This window comes from Vipera ursinii (assembly GCF_947247035.1).
Source record: "Vipera ursinii genome assembly, chromosome: 2".
NCBI lineage: Eukaryota > Metazoa > Chordata > Lepidosauria > Squamata > Viperidae > Vipera > Vipera ursinii.
Window position 1 is genome coordinate 164944378 of NC_139513.1, and position 17954 is coordinate 164962331.

Below are 17954 nucleotides of genomic sequence, written 5' to 3' on the forward strand. Positions count from 1 at the left end.
GCCTTGCCTTCGGCATCAGGAATTTTCTTCCCCGGACACCAAAAAATTCTTAATTTTTAAAAGCTATGAAAAACACCATTTTTAAGAATGAAATTCAACCCCGAATCTCATTCTTGTGTGCGTTTTTACATTTGGGTGGAGAAAAATTTCACCTCCTGGGCCCAAAAATCCCTGACTCCGGCATCAGGAATTTTCTTCCCAACAAAATCTTGATTTTTAAAAATTATGATAAACACCATTTTTAAGGAAGAAATTCAACCCCGAATCTCATTTTGGTGTTCATTTTTACATTTGGGTGGGAAAAAAAATTTCACCTCCCGGGCACAAAAATCCCTGACTACGGCATCAGGAATTTTCTTCCCCGGACAACCAAAAAATTCTTGATTTTTAAAAGCTATGAAAAACACCATTTTTGAGAATGAAATTCAACCCCGAATCTCATTCTGGTGTCGGTTTTTAGATTTCGGGGTGGGAAAAAATTTCACCTCCTGGGCACAAAAATCCCTGACTCAGGCATCAGGAATTATCTTCCCGGGACACCAAAAAATTCTTGATTTTTAAAAGCTATGAAAAACACCATTTTTAAGGAAGAAATTCAACCCCGAATTTCATTCTCGTGTCAGTTTTAACATTTGAGTCAATAAAAAAATTTCACATCCTGGGCACAAAAATCCCTTTCCCCAGCATCAGGAATTTTCTTCCCCGGACACGAAGTAAATCTTGATTTTTAAAAGCTATGAAAAACACCATTTTTGAGAATGAAATTCAACCCCGAATCTCATTCTGGTGTCGGTTTTTAGATTTGGGGGTGGGGAAAAATTTCACCTCCTGGGCACAAAAATCCCTGACTCCGGCATCAGGAATTTTCTTCCCGGGACACCAAAAAATTCTTGATTTTTAAAAGCTATGAAAAACACCATTTTGAAGGACGAAATTCAACCCCGAATCTCATTCTGGTGTCTATTTATACATTTGGGTGGAAAAAAAATTTCACCTCCAGGGCACAAAAATCGCCGGGACTTAAAAACCTGGTTGTTTGAATTGTCTGGCCTGGACTGAGGGATTTTAAATTAAATTAAATAAAATTAAAGAAATTTGAAATTTGAAATTTGAAATTTGAAATTTGAAATTTGAAATTTGAAATTTGAAATTTGAAATTTGAAATTTGAAATTTGAAATTTGAAATTTGAAATTTGAAATTTGAAATTTGAAATTTGAAATTTGAAATTTGAAATTTGAAATTTGAAATTTGAAATTTGAAACTTGAAATTTGAAATTTGAAATTTGAAATTTGAAATTTGAAATTTGAAATTTGAAATTTGCCTTGCCTTGCCTTGCTTTGCCTTGCCTTGCCTTCGGCATCAGGAATTTTCTTCCGCGGAAACCAAAAAATTCTTAATTTTTAAAAGCTATGAAAAACACCATTTTTAAGAATGAAATTCAACCCCGAATCTCATTCTGGTGTTCGTTTTTACATTTGGGTGGGGAAAAAAATTTCACCTCCTGGGCACAAAAATCCCTGACTCCGGAATCAGGAATTTTCTTCCCGGGACACCAAAAAATTCTTGATTTTTAAAAGCTATGAAAAACACCATTTTGAAGGACGAAATTCAACCCCGAATCTCATTCTGGTGTCTATTTATACATTTGGGTGTAAAAAAAATTTCACCTCCAGGGCACAAAAATCGCCGGGACATAAAAACCTGGTTGTTTGAATTGTCTGCCCGGGACTGAGGGATTTTAAATTAAATTAAATAAAATTAAAGATATTTGAAATTTGAAAATTGAAATTTGAAATTTGAAATTTGAAATTTGAAATTTGAAATTTGAAATTTGAAATTTGAAATTTGAAATTTGAAATTTGAAATTTGAAATTTGAAATTTGAAATTTGAAATTTGAAATTTGAAATTTGAAATTTGAAATTTGAAATTTGAAATTTGAAATTTGAAATTTGAAATTTGAAATTTGAAATTTGAAATTTGAAATTTGAAATTTGAAATTTGCCTTGCCTTGGCTTGCTTTGCCTTGCCTTGCCTTCGGCATCAGGAATTTTCTTCCACGGACACCAAAAAATTCTTAATTTTTAAAAGCTATGAAAACACCATTTTTAAGAATGAAATTCAACCCCGAATCTCATTCTAGTGTGCGTTTTTACATTTGGGTGGAAAAAAATTTCACCTCCTGGGCACAAAAATCCCTGACTCCGGCATCAGGAATTTTCTTCCCAACAAAATCTTGATTTTTAAAAATTATGATAAACACCATTTTTAAGGAAGAAATTCAACCCCGAATCTCATTCTGGTGTCCGTTTTTACATTTTGGTGGAAAAAAAAATTTCACCTCCTGGGCACAAAAATCCCTGACTACGGCATCAGGAATTTTCTTCCCCGGACACGAAATAAATCTTGATTTTTAAAAGCTATGAAAAACACCATTTTTGAGAATGAAATTCAACCCCGAGTCTCATTCTGGTGTCGGTTTTTAGATTTGGGGGTGGGAAAAAATTTCACCTCCTGGGCACCAAAATCCCTGACTCCGGCATCAGGAATTTTCTCCCCGGGACACCAAAAAATTCTTGATTTTTAAAAGCTATGAAAAACATCATTTTTAAGAATGAAATTCAACCCCGAATCTCATTCTGGTGTGCGTTTTTACATTTGGGTGGAAAATAATTTCACCTCCTGGGCTCAAAAGTCCCTGACTCCGGCATCAGGAATTTTCTTCCCCGGACAACCAAAAAATTCTTGATTTTTAAAAGCTATGAAAAACACCATTTTGAGAATGAAATTCAACCCCGAATCTCATTCTGGTGTCGGTTTTTAGATTTGGGGGTGGGAAAAAATTTCACCTCCTGGGCACAAAAATCCCTGACTCCGGCATCAGGAATTATCTTTCCGGGACACCAAAAAATTCTTGATTTTTAAAAGCTATGAAAAACACCATTTTTAAGGAAGAAAATCAACCCCGAATTTCATTCTGGTGTCAGTTTTGACATTTGAGTCAATAAAAAAATTTCACCGCCTGGGCACAAAAATCCCTGACTGCGGCATCAGGAATTTTCTTCCCCGGACACCAAAAAATTCTTGATTTTTAAAAGCTATTAAAAACATCATTTTTAAGAATGAAATTCAACCCCGAATTTCATTCTGGTGTGCGTTTTTACATTTCGGTGGAAAATAATTTCGCCTCCTGGGCACAAAAGTCCCTGACAAAATTCAACCCCGAATCTCATTCTGGTGTCCGTTTTTACATTTGGGTGGAAAAAAAAATTTCACCTCCTGGGCACAAAAATCCCTGACTCCGGCATCAGGAATTTTCTTCCCCGGACACCAAAAAATTCTTGATTTTTAAAAGCTATGAAAAACATCATTTTTAACCACGAAATTCAACCCCGAATCTCATTCCGGCGTCCGTTTATAGATTTGGGTGGGGGAATAAATTTCACCTCCTGGGCACAAAAATCACTGACTCCGGCATCAGGCATTTTCTTCCCAACAAAATCTTGATTTTTAAAAATTATGAAAAACACCATTTTGAAGGACGAAATTCAACCCCAAATCTAATTCTGGCATCCGTTTTTACATTTGGGTCAAAACAAATATTCACCTCCTGGGCACAAAAATCCCTGACCCTGGCATCAGGAATTTTCTTCCCCGGACACCAAAAAAATTTTGATTTTTAAAAGCAAGGAAAAACACCATTTTTGAGACTGAAATTCAACCCCAAATCTCATTCTGGTGTCCGCTTTTAGATTTGGGTGGGGAAAAAATTTCACCTCCTGGGCACAAAAATCCCTGACCCTGGCATCAAGAATTTTCTTCCATGCACACCAAAAAAATCTTGTTTTTTAAATGCTATGAAAAATGACATTTTTAAGGACAAAAAGCAACCCCGAATCTCATTCTGGTGTCCGTTTTTAGATTTGAGTAAAAAAAAACATTCACCTCCTGGGCACAAAAGTCCCTAACCCCGGCATCAAGAATTTTCTTCCACGCACACCAAAAAAATCTTGACTTTTAAATGCTATGAAAAACACGATTTTTAAGAATCAAATTCAATCCCAAATCTCATTCTGGTGTGCGTTTTTACATTTGGGTGGAAAATAATTTCACCTCCTGGGAACAAAAATGCCTGACTCCGGCATCAGGAATTTTCTTCCTCGGACACCAAAAAATTCTTGATTTTTAAAATCTATGAAAAACACCATTTTTAAGAGTGAAATTCAACCCTGAATCTCATTCTGGTGTCCGTTTTTAGATTTGGATGGAAAAAAATTTCACCTCCTGGGCACAAAAGTCCCTGACCCCCGGCATCAGGAATTTTCTTCCCCGGACACCAAAAAAATCTTGATTTTTATAAACTATGAAAAACACCATTTTTAAGGAAGAAATTCAACCCCGAATTTCATTCTGGTGACAGTTTTGACATTTGAGTCAATAAAAAAATTTCACCTCCTGGGCACAAAAATCCCTGACCCCAGCATCAGGAATTTTCTTCCCCGGACACGAAATAAATCTTGATTTTTAAAAGCTATGAAAAACACCATTTTTGAGAATGAAATTCAACCCCGAATCTCATTCTGGTGTGCGTTTTTACATTTGGAAGTGGGGAAAAATTTCACCTCCTGGGCACAAAAATCCCTGACTCCGGCATCAGGAATTTTCTTCCCGGGACACCAAAAAATTCTTGATTTTTAAAAGCTATGAAAAACACCATTTTGAAGGACGAAATTCAACCCCGAATCTCATTCTGGTGTCTATTTATACATTTGGGTGGAAAAAAAATTTCACCTCCAGGGCACAAAAATCGCCGGGACTTAAAAACCTGGTTGTTTGAATTGTCTGGCCTGGACTGAGGGATTTTAAATTAAATTAAATAAAATTAAAGAAATTTGAAATTTGAAATTTGAAATTTGAAATTTGAAATTTGAAATTTGAAATTTGAAATTTGAAATTTGAAATTTGAAATTTGAAATTTGAAATTTGAAATTTGAAATTTGAAATTTGAAATTTGAAATTTGCCTTGCCTTGCCTTGCTTTGCCTTGCCTTGCCTTCGGCATCAGGAATATTCTTCTCCGGACACCAAAAAATTCTTAATTTTTAAAAGCTATGAAAAACACCATTTTTAAGAATGAAATTCAACCCCGAATCTCATTCTAGTGTGGGTTTTTACATTTGCGTGGAAAAAAATTTCACCTCCTGGGCCCAAAAATCCCTGACTCCGGCATCAGGAATGTTCTTCCCAACAAAATCTTGATTTTTAAAAATTATGATAAACACCATTTTTAAGGAAGAAATTCAACCCCGAATCTCATTCTGGTGTCGGTTTTTAGATTTGGGGGTGGGAAAAAATTTCACCTCCTGGGCACAAAAATCCCTGACTCCGGCATCAGGAATTTTCTCCCCGGGATACCAAAAAATTCTTGATTTTTAAAAGCTATGAAAAACATCATTTTTAAGAATAAAATTCAACCCCGAATCTCATTCTGGTGTGCGTTTTTACATTTGGGTGGAAAATAATTTCACCTCCTGGGCTCAAAAGTCCCTGACTCCGGCATCAGGAATTTTCTTCCCCGGACAACCAAAAAATTCTTGATTTTTAAAAGCTATGAAAAACACCATTTTTGAGAATGAAATTCAACCCCGAATCTCATTCTGGTGTCGGTTTTTAGATTTGGGGGTGGGAAAAAATTTCACCTCATGGGCACAAAAATCCCTGACTCCGGCATCAGGAATTATCTTCCCGGGACACAAAAAAATTCTTGATTTTTAAAAGCTATGAAAAACACCATTTTTAAGGAAGAAATTCAACCTCGAATTTCATTCTGGTGTCAGTTTTGACATTTGAGTCAATAAAAAAATTTCACCTCATGGGCACAAAAATCCCTGACTCCGGCATCAGGAATTTTCTTCCCCGGACACGAAATAAATCTTGATTTTTAAAAGCTATGAAAAACACCATTTTTGAGAATGAAATTCAACCCCGAATCTCATTCTGGTGTCGGTTTTTAGATTTGGGGGTGGGGAAAAATTTCACCTCCTGGGCACAAAAATCCCTGACTCCGGCATCAGGAATTTTCTTCCCGGGACACCAAAAAATTCTTGATTTTTAAAAGCTATGAAAAACACCATTTTGAAGGACGATATTCAACCCCGAATCTAATTGTGGCATCCGTTTTTACATTTGGGTCAAAAAAAATATTCACCTCCTGGGCACAAAAATCCCTGACCCTGGCATCAGGAAGTTTCTTCCCCGGACACCAAAAAAATCTTGATTTTTATAAACTATGAAAAACACCATTTTTAAGGAAGAAATTCAACCCCGAATTTCATTCTGGTGACAGTTTTGACATTTGAGTCAATAAAAAAATTTCACCTCCTGGGCACAAAAATCCCTGACCCCAGCATCAGGAATTTTCTTCCCCGGACACGAAATAAATCTTGATTTTTAAAAGCTATGAAAAACACCATTTTTGAGAATGAATTTCAACCCCGAATCTCATTCTGGTGTGCGTTTTTACATTTGGGGGTGGGGAAAAATTTCACCTCCTGGGCACAAAAATCCCTGACTCCGGCATCAGGAATTTTCTTCCTGGGACACCAAAAAATTCTTGATTTTTAAAAGCTATGAAAAACACCATTTTGAAGGACGAAATTCAACCCCGAATCTCATTCTTGTGTCTATTTATACATTTGGGTGGAAAAAAAATTTCACCTCCAGGGCACAAAAATCGCCGGGACTTAAAAACCTGGTTGTTTGAATTGTCTGGCCTGGACTGAGGGATTTTAAATTAAATTAAATAAAATTAAAGAAATTTGAAATTTGAAATTTGAAATTTGAAATTTGAAATTTGAAATTTGAAATTTGAAATTTGAAATTTGAAATTTGAAATTTGCCTTGCCTTGCCCTGCTTTGCCTTGCCTTGCCTTCGGCATCAGGAATTTTCTTCCCCGGACACGAAATAAATCTTGATTTTTAAAAGCTATGAAAAACATCATTTTTAAGAATGAAATTCAACCCCGAATCTCATTCTGGTGTGCGTTTTTACATTTGGGAGGAAAATAATTTCACCTCCTGGGCTCAAAAGTCCCTGACTCCGGCATCAGGAATTTTCTTCCCCGGACAACCAAAAAATTCTTGATTTTTAAAAGCTATGAAAAACACCATTTTTGAGAATGAAATTCAACCCCGAATCTCATTCTGGTGTCGGTTTTTAGATTTCGGGGTGGGAAAAAATTTCACCTCCTGGGCACAAAAATCCCTGACTCCGGCATCAGGAATTATCTTCCCGGGACACCAAAAAATTCTTGATTTTTAAAAGCTATGAAAAACACCATTTTTAAGGAAGAAATTCAACCCCGAATTTCATTCTCGTGTCAGTTTTGACATTTGAGTCAATAAAAAAATTTCACATCCTGGGCACAAAAATCCCTTTCCCCAGCATCAGGAATTTTCTTCCCCAGACACGAAGTAAATCTTGATTTTTAAAAGCTATGAAAAACACCATTTTTGAGAATGAAATTCAACCCCGAATCTCATTCTGGTGTCGGTTTTTAGATTTGGGGGTGGGGAAAAATTTCACCTCCTGGGCACAAAAATCCCTGACTCCGGCATCAGGAATTTTCTTCCCGGGACACCAAAAAATTCTTGATTTTTAAAAGCTATGAAAAACACCATTTTCAAGGACGAAATTCAACCCCGAATCTCATTCTGGTGTCTATTTATACATTTGGGTGGAAAAAAAATTTCACCTCCAGGGCACAAAAATCGCCGGGACTTAAAAACCTGGTTGTTTGAATTGTCTGGCCTGGACTGAGGGATTTTAAATTAAATTAAATAAAATTAAAGAAATTTGAAATTTGAAATTTGAAATTTGAAATTTGAAATTTGAAATTTGAAATTTGAAATTTGAAATTTGAAATTTGAAATTTGAAATTTGAAATTTGAAATTTGAAATTTGAAATTTGAAATTTGAAATTTGAAATTTGAAATTTGAAATTTGAAATTTGAAATTTGAAATTTGAAATTTGAAATTTGAAATTTGAAATTTGCCTTCCCTTGCCTTGCTTTGCCTTGCCTTGCCTTCGGCATCAGGAATTTTCTTCCCCGGACACCAAAAAATTCTTAATTTTTAAAAGCTATGAAAAACACCATTTTTAAGAATGAAATTCAACCCCGAATCTCATTCTGGTGTTCGTTTTTACATTTGGGTGGGAAAAAAAATTTCACCTCCTGGGCACAAAAATCCCTGACTCCGGAATCAGGAATTTTCTTCCCGGGACACCAAAAAATTCTTGATTTTTAAAAGCTATGAAAAACACCATTTTGAAGGACGAAATTCAACCCCGAATCTCATTCTGGTGTCTATTTATACATTTGGGTGTAAAAAAAATTTCACCTCCAGGGCACAAAAATCGCCGGGACATAAAAACCTGGTTGTTTGAATTGTCTGCCCGGGACTGAGGGATTTTAAATTAAATTAAATAAAATTAAAGATATTTGAAATTTGAAATTTGAAATTTGAAATTTGAAATTTGAAATTTGAAATTTGAAATTTGAAATTTGAAATTTGAAATTTGAAATTTGAAATTTGAAATTTGAAATTTGAAATTGGAAATTTGAAATTTGAAATTTGAAATTTGAAATTTGAAATTTGCCTTGCCTTGGCTTGCTTTGCCTTGCCTTGCCTTCGGCATCAGGAATTTTCTTCCACGGACACCAAAAAATTCTTAATTTTTAAAAGCTATGAAAACACCATTTTTAAGAATGAAATTCAACCCCGAATCTCATTGTAGTGTGTGTTTTTACATTTGGGTGGAAAAAAATTTCACCTCCTGGGCACAAAAATCCCTGACTCCGGCATCAGGAATTTTCTTCCCAACAAAATCTTGATTTTTAAAAATTATGATAAACACCATTTTTAAGGAAGAAATTCAACCCCGAATCTCATTCTGGTGTCCGTTTTTACATTTTGGTGGAAAAAAAAATTTCACCTCCTGGGCACAAAAATCCCTGACTACGGCATCAGGAATTTTCTTCCCCGGACAGGAAATAAATCTTGATTTTTAAAAGCTATGAAAAACACCATTTTTGAGAATGAAATTCAACCCCGAATCTCATTCTGGTGTCGGTTTTTAGATTTGGGGGTGGGAAAAAATTTCACCTCCTGGGCACAAAAATCCCTGACTCCGGCATCAGGAATTATCTTCCCGGGACACCAAAAAATTCTTGATTTTTAAAAGCTATGAAAAACACCATTTTTAAGGAAGAAATTCAACCCCGAATTTCATTCTGGTGTCAGTTTTGACATTTGAGTCAATAAAAAAATTTCACCGCCTGGGCACAAAAATCCCTGACTGCGGCATCAGGAATTTTCTTCCCCGGACACCAAAAAATTCTTGATTTTTAAAAGCTATTAAAATCATCATTTTTAAGAATGAAATTCAACCCCGAATTTCATTCTGGTGTGCGTTTTTACATTTCGGTGGAAAATAATTTCGCCTCCTGGGCACAAAAGTCCCTGACAAAATTCAACCCCGAATCTCATTCTGGTGTCCGTTTTTACATTTGGGTGGAAAAAAAAATTTCACCTCCTGGGCACAAAAATCCCTGACTCCGGCATCAGGAATTTTCTTCCCCAGACACCAAAAAATTCTTGATTTTTAAAAGCTATGAAAAACACCATTTTTAACCACGAAATTCAACCCCGAATCTCATTCCGGCATCCGTTTATAGATATGGGTGGGGGAATAAATTTCACCTCCTGGGCACAAAAATCACTGACTCCGGCATCAGGCATTTTCTTCCCAACAAAATCTTGATTTTTAAAAATTATGAAAAACACCATTTTGAAGGACGAAATTCAACCCCAAATCTAATTCTGGCATCCGTTTTTACATTTGGGTCAAAACAAATATTCACCTCCTGGGCACAAAAATCCCTGACCCTGGCATCAGGAATTTTCTTCCCCGGACACCAAAAAAATCTTGATTTTTAAAAGCAAGGAAAAACACCATTTTTGAGACTGAAATTCAACCCCAAATCTCATTCTGGTGTCCGCTTTTAGATTTGGGTGGGGAAAAAATTTCACCTCATGGGCACAAAAATCCCTGACCCTGGCATCAAGAATTTTCTGCCATGCACACCAAAAAAATCTTGTTTTTTAAATGCTATGAAAAATGACATTTTTAAGGACAAAAAGCAACCCCGAATCTCATTCTGGTGTCCGTTTTTAGATTTGAGTAAAAAAAAACATTCACCTCCTGGGCACAAAAGTCCCTAACCCCGGCATCAAGAATTTTCTTCCCCGCACACCAAAAAAATCTTGACTTTTAAATGCTATGAAAAACACGATTTTTAAGAATCAAATTCAACCCCAAATCTCATTCTGGTGTGCGTTTTTACATTTGGGTGGAAAATAATTTCACCTCCTGGGAACAAAAATGCCTGACTCCGGCATCAGGAATTTTCTTCCTCGGACACCAAAAAATTCTTGATTTTTAAAAGCTATGAAAAACACCATTTTTAAGAGTGAAATTCAACCCTGAATCTCATTCTGCTGTCCGTTTTTAGATTTGGATGGAAAAAAATTTCACCTCCTGGGCACAAAAGTCCCTGACCCCCGGCATCAGGAATTTTCTTCCCCGGACACCAAAAAATTCTTGATTTTTAAAAGCTATGAAAAACACCATTTTGAAGGACGATATTCAACCCCGAATCTAATTGTGGCATCCGTTTTTACATTTGGGTCAAAAAAAATATTCACCTCCTGGGCACAAAAATCCCTGACCCTGGCATCAGGAAGTTTCTTCCCCGGACACCAAAAAAATCTTGATTTTTATAAACTATGAAAAACACCATTTTTAAGGAAGAAATTCAACCCCGAATTTCATTCTGGTGACAGTTTTGACATTTGAGTCAATAAAAAAATTTCACCTCCTGGGCACAAAAATCCCTGACCCCAGCATCAGGAATTTTCTTCCCCGGACACGAAATAAATCTTGATTTTTAAAAGCTATGAAAAACACCATTTTTGAGAATGAAATTCAACCCCGAATCTCATTCTGGTGTGCGTTTTTACATTTGGGGGTGGGGAAAAATTTCACCTCCTGGGCACAAAAATCCCTGACTCCGGCATCAGGAATTTTCTTCCCGGGACACCAAAAAATTCTTGATTTTTAAAAGCTATGAAAAACAACATTTTGAAGGACGAAATTCAACCCCGAATCTCATTCTGGTGTCTATTTATACATTTGGGTGGAAAAAAAATTTCACCTCCAGGGCACAAAAATCGCCGGGACTTAAAAACCTAGTTGTTTGAATTGTCTGGCCTGGACTGAGGGATTTTAAATTAAATTAAATAAAATTAAAGAAATTTGAAATTTGAAATTTGAAATTTGAAATTTGAAATTTGAAATTTGAAATTTGAAATTTGAAATTTGAAATTTGAAATTTGAAATTTGAAATTTGAAATTTGAAATTTGAAATTTGAAATTTGCCTTGCCTTGCCTTGCTTTGCCTTGCCTTGCCTTCGGCATCAGGAATATTCTTCTCCGGACACCAAAAAATTCTTAATTTTTAAAAGCAATGAAAAACACCATTTTTAAGAATGAAATTCAACCCCGAATCTCATTCTAGTGTGGGTTTTTACATTTGCGTGGAAAAAAATTTCACCTCCTGGGCACAAAACTCCCTGACTCCGGCATCAGGAATTTATTATGATAAACACCATTTTAAAGGACAAAATTCAACCCTGAATCTCATTCGGGTGTCTGTTTTTACATTTGAGTCAAAAAAATTTTTTCACCTCCTGGGCACAAAAATCCCTGACTCCGGCATCAGGAATTTTCTTCCCCGGACACGAAATAAATCTTGATTTTTAAAAGCTATGAAAAACACCATTTTTGAGAATGAAATTCAACCCCGAATCTCATTCTGGTGTCGGTTTTTAGATTTGGGGGTGGGAAAAAATTTCACCTCCTGGGCACAAAAATCCCTGACTTTGGCATCAGGAATTTTCTCCCCGGGACACCAAAAAATTCTTGATTTTTAAAAGCTATGAAAAACACCATTTTTAAGCACGAAATTCAACCCCGAATCTCATTCCGGCGTCTGTTTATAGATTTGGGTGGGGGGAAAAAATTCACCTCCTGGGCACAAAACTCTCTGACCCCGGCATCAGGAATTTTCTTCCCCGGACACCAAAAAAATCTTGATTTTTAAAAGCAATGAAAAACACCATTTTTGAGAATGAAATTCAACCCCGAATCTCATTCTGGTATGCGTTTTTACATTTGGGTGGAAAAAAATTTCACCTCCTGGGCACAAAACTCCCTGACTCCGGCATCAGGAATTTATTATGATAAACACCATTTTAAAGGACAAAATTCAACCCTGAATCTCATTCGGGTGTCTGTTTTTACATTTGAGTCAAAAAAAATTTTTCACCTCCTGGGCACAAAAATCCCTGACTCCGACATCAGGAATTTTCTTCCCCGGACTCGAAATAAATCTTGATTTTTAAAAGCTATGAAAAACACCATTTTTGAGAATGAAATTCAACCCCGAATCTCATTCTGGTGTCGGTTTTTAGATTTGGGGGTGGGAAAAAATTTCACCTCCTGGGCACAAAAATCCCTGACTCCGGCATCAGGAATTTTCTCCCCGGGACACCAAAAAATTCTTGATTTTTAAAAGCTATGAAAAACACCATTTTTAAGCACGAAATTCAACCCCGAATCTCATTCCGGCATCTGTTTATAGATTTGGGTGGGGGGAAAAAATTCACCTCCTGGGCACAAAACTCTCTGACCCCGGCATCAGGAATTTTCTTCCCCAGACACCAAAAAAATCTTGATTTTTAAAAGCTATGAAAAACACCATTTTTAAGCACGAAATTCAACCCCGAATCTCATTCCGGCGTCCGTTTATAGATTTGGGTGGAAAAAAAAATTTCACCTCCTGGGCACAAAAATCTCTGACTCCGGCATCAGGCATTTTCTTCCCAACAAAATCTTGATTTTTAAAAATTATGAAAAACACCATTTTTAAGGACAAAATTCAACCCCGAATCTATTCGGGGGTCTGTTTTTATATTTGAATCAAAAAAAAAATTTCACCTCCTGGGCCCAAAAATCCCTGACTCCGGCATCAGGAATTATCTTCCCCGGACACCAAAAAAATCTTGATTTTTAAAAGCTATGAAAAACACCATTTTTAAGCACGAAATTCAACCCCGAATCTCATTCCGGCGTCCGTTTATAGATTTGGGTGGAAAAAAAAATATTCACCTCCTGGGCACAAAAATCCCTGACCCTGGCATCAGGAATTTTCTTCCCCAGACACCAAAAAAATCTTGATTTTTAAAAGCAATGAAAAACACCATTTTTGAGAATGAAATTCAACCCCGAATCTCATTCTGGTGTGCGTTTTTACATTTGGGTGGAAAAAAATTTCACCTCCTGGGCACAAAACTCCCTGACTCCGGCATCAGGAATTTATTATGATAAACACCATTTTAAAGGACAAAATTCAACCCTGAATCTCATTCGGGTGTCTGTTTTTACATTTGAGTCAAAAAAAAATTTTCACCTCCTGGGCACAAAAATCCCTGACTCCGGCATCAGGAATTTTCTTCCCGGGACACCAAAAAATTCTTGATTTTTAAAAGCTATGAAAAACACCATTTTGAAGGACGAAATTCAACCCCGAATCTCATTCTGGTGTCTATTTATACATTTGGGTGGAAAAAAAATTTCACCTCCAGGGCACAAAAATCGCCGGGACTTAAAAACCTGGTTGTTTGAATTGTCTGGCCTGGACTGAGGGATTTTAAATTAAATTAAATAAAATTAAAGAAATTTGAAATTTGAAATTTGAAATTTGAAATTTGAAATTTGAAATTTGAAATTTGAAATTTGAAATTTGAAATTTGAAATTTGAAATTTGAAATTTGAAATTTGAAATTTGAAATTTGAAATTTGAAATTTGAAATTTGAAATTTGAAATTTGAAATTTGAAATTTGAAATTTGAAATTTGAAATTTGAAATTTGAAATTTGAAATTTGCCTTGCCTTGCCTTGCTTTGCCTTGCCTTGCCTTCGGCATCAGGAATATTCTTCTCCGGACACCAAAAAATTCTTAATTTTTAAAAGCTATGAAAAACACCATTTTTAAGAATGAAATTCAACCCCGAATCTCATTCTAGTGTGGGTTTTTACATTTGCGTGGAAAAAAATTTCACCTCCTGGGCCCAAAAATCCCTGACTCCGGCATCAGGAATGTTCTTCCCAACAAAATCTTGATTTTTAAAAATTATGATAAACACCATTTTTAAGCACGAAATTCAACCCCGAATCTCATTCCGGCGTCTGTTTATAGATTTGGGTGGGGGGAAAAAATTCACCTCCTGGGCACAAAACTCTCTGACCCCGGCATCAGGAATTTTCTTCCCCGGACACCAAAAAAATCTTGATTTTTAAAAGCAATGAAATACACCATTTTTGAGAATGAAATTCAACCCCGAATCTCATTCTGGTATGCGTTTTTACATTTGGGTGGAAAAAAATTTCACCTCCTGGGCACAAAACTCCCTGACTCCGGCATCAGGAATTTATTATGATAAACACCATTTTAAAGGACAAAATTCAACCCTGAATCTCATTCGGGTGTCTGTTTTTACATTTGAGTCAAAAAAAATTTTTCACCTCCTGGGCACAAAAATCCCTGACTCCGACATCAGGAATTTTCATCCCCGGACTCGAAATAAATCTTGATTTTTAAAAGCTATGAAAAACACCATTTTTGAGAATGAAATTCAACCCCGAATCTCATTCTGGTGTCGGTTTTTAGATTTGGGGGTGGGAAAAAATTTCACCTCCTGGGCACAAAAATCCCTGACTCCGGCATCAGGAATTTTCTCCCCGGGACACCAAAAAATTCTTGATTTTTAAAAGCTATGAAAAACACCATTTTTAAGCACGAAATTCAACCCCGAATCTCATTCCGGCATCTGTTTATAGATTTGGGTGGGGGGAAAAAATTCACCTCCTGGGCACAAAACTCTCTGACCCCGGCATCAGGAATTTTCTTCCCCAGACACCAAAAAAACCTTGATTTTTAAAAGCTATGAAAAACACCATTTTTAAGCACGAAATTCAACCCCGAATCTCATTCCGGCGTCCGTTTATAGATTTGGGTGGAAAAAAAATTTCACCTCCTGGGCACAAAAATCTCTGACTCCGGCATCAGGCATTTTCTTCCCAACAAAATCTTGATTTTTAAAAATTATGAAAAACACCATTTTTAAGGACAAAATTCAACCCCGAATCTATTCGGGGGTCTGTTTTTATATTTGAATCAAAAAAAAAAATTTCACCTCCTGGGCCCAAAAATCCCTGACTCCGGCATCAGGAATTATCTTCCCCGGACACCAAAAAAATCTTGATTTTTAAAAGCTATGAAAAACACCATTTTTAAGCACGAAATTCAACCCCGAATCTCATTCCGGCGTCCGTTTATAGATTTGGGTGGAAAAAAAAATATTCACCTCCTGGGCACAAAAATCCCTGACCCCGGCATCAGGAATTTTCTTCCCCAGACACCAAAAAAATCTTGATTTTTAAAAGCAATGAAAAACACCATTTTTGAGAATGAAATTCAACCCCGAATCTCATTCTGGTGTGCGTTTTTACATTTGGGTGGAAAAAAATTTCACCTCCTGGGCACAAAACTCCCTGACTCCGGCATCAGGAATTTATTATGATAAACACCATTTTAAAGGACAAAATTCAACCCTGAATCTCATTCGGGTGTCTGTTTTTACATTTGAGTCAAAAAAAATTTTTCACCTCCTGGGCACAAAAATCCCTGACCCCAGCATCAGGAATTTTCTTCCCCGGACACGAAATAAATCTTGATTTTTAAAAGCTATGAAAAACACCATTTTTGAGAATGAAATTCAACCCCGAATCTCATTCTGGTGTGCGTTTTTACATTTGGGGGTGGGGAAAAATTTCACCTCCTGGGCACAAAAATCCCTGACTCCGGCATCAGGAATTTTCTTCCCGGGACACCAAAAAATTCTTGATTTTTAAAAGCTATGAAAAACACCATTTTGAAGGACGAAATTCAACCCCGAATCTCATTCTGGTGTCTATTTATACATTTGGGTGGAAAAAAAATTTCACCTCCAGGGCACAAAAATCGCCGGGACTTAAAAACCTGGTTATTTGAATTGTCTGGCCTGGACTGAGGGATTTTAAATTAAATTAAATAAAATTAAAGAAATTTGAAATTTGAAATTTGAAATTTGAAATTTGAAATTTGAAATTTGAAATTTGAAATTTGAAATTTGAAATTTGAAATTTGAAATTTGAAATTTGAAATTTGAAATTTGAAATTTGAAATTTGAAATTTGAAATTTGAAATTTGAAATTTGAAATTTGAAATTTGAAATTTGCCTTGCCTTGCCTTGCTTTGCCTTGCCTTGCCTTCGGCATCAGGAATATTCTTCTCCGGACACCAAAAAATTCTTAATTTTTAAAAGCTATGAAAAGCACCATTTTTAAGAATGAAATTCAACCCCGAATCTCATTCTAGTGTGGGTTTTTACATTTGCGTGGAAAAAAATTTCACCTCCTGGGCCCAAAAATCCCTGACTCCGGCATCAGGAATGTTCTTCCCAACAAAATCTTGATTTTTAAAAATTATGATAAACACCATTTTTAAGGAAGAAATTCAACCCCGAATCTCATTCTGGTGTCCGTTTTTACATTTTGGTGGGAAAAAAAAATTTCACCTCCTGGGCACAAAAATCCCTGACTACGGCATCAGGAATTTTCTTCCCCGGACACGAAATAAATCTTGATTTTTAAAAGCTATGAAAAACACCATTTTTGAGAATGAAATTCAACTCCGAATCTCATTCTGGTGTCGGTTTTTAGATTTGGGGGTGGGAAAAAATTTCACCTCCTGGGCACAAAAATCCCTGACTCCGGCATCAGGAATTTTCTCCCCGGGATACCAAAAAATTCTTGATTTTTAAAAGCTATGAAAAACATCATTTTTAAGAATAAAATTCAACCCCGAATCTCATTCTGGTGTGCGTTTTTACATTTGGGTGGAAAATAATTTCACCTCCTGGGCTCAAAAGTCCCTGACTCCGGCATCAGGAATTTTCTTCCCCGGACAACCAAAAAATTCTTGATTTTTAAAAGCTATGAAAAACACCATTTTTGAGAATGAAATTCAACCCCGAATCTCATTCTGGTGTCGGTTTTTAGATTTGGGGGTGGGAAAAAATTTCACCTCATGGGCACAAAAATCCCTGACTCCGGCATCAGGAATTATCTTCCCGGGACACAAAAAAATTCTTGATTTTTAAAAGCTATGAAAAACACCATTTTTAAGGAAGAAATTCAACCTCGAATTTCATTCTGGTGTCAGTTTTGACATTTGAGTCAATAAAAAATTTTCACCTCCTGGGCACAAAAATCCCTGACCCCAGCATCAGGAATTTTCTTCCCCGGACACGAAATAAATCTTGATTTTTAAAAGCTATGAAAAACACCATTTTTGAGAATGAAATTCAACCCCGAATCTCATTCTGGTGTCGGTTTTTAGATTTGGGGGTGGGGAAAAATTTCACCTCCTGGGCACAAAAATCCCTGACTCCGGCATCAGGAATTTTCTTCCCGGGACACCAAAAAATTCTTGATTTTTAAAAGCTATGAAAAACATCATTTTTAACCACGAAATTCAACCCCGAATCTCATTCCGGCGTCCGTTTATAGATTTGGGTGGGGGAATAAATTTCACCTCCTGGGCACAAAAATCACTGACTCCGGCATCAGGCATTTTCTTCCCAACAAAATCTTGATTTTTAAAAATTATGAAAAACACCATTTTGAAGGACGAAATTCAACCCCAAATCTAATTCTGGCATCCGTTTTT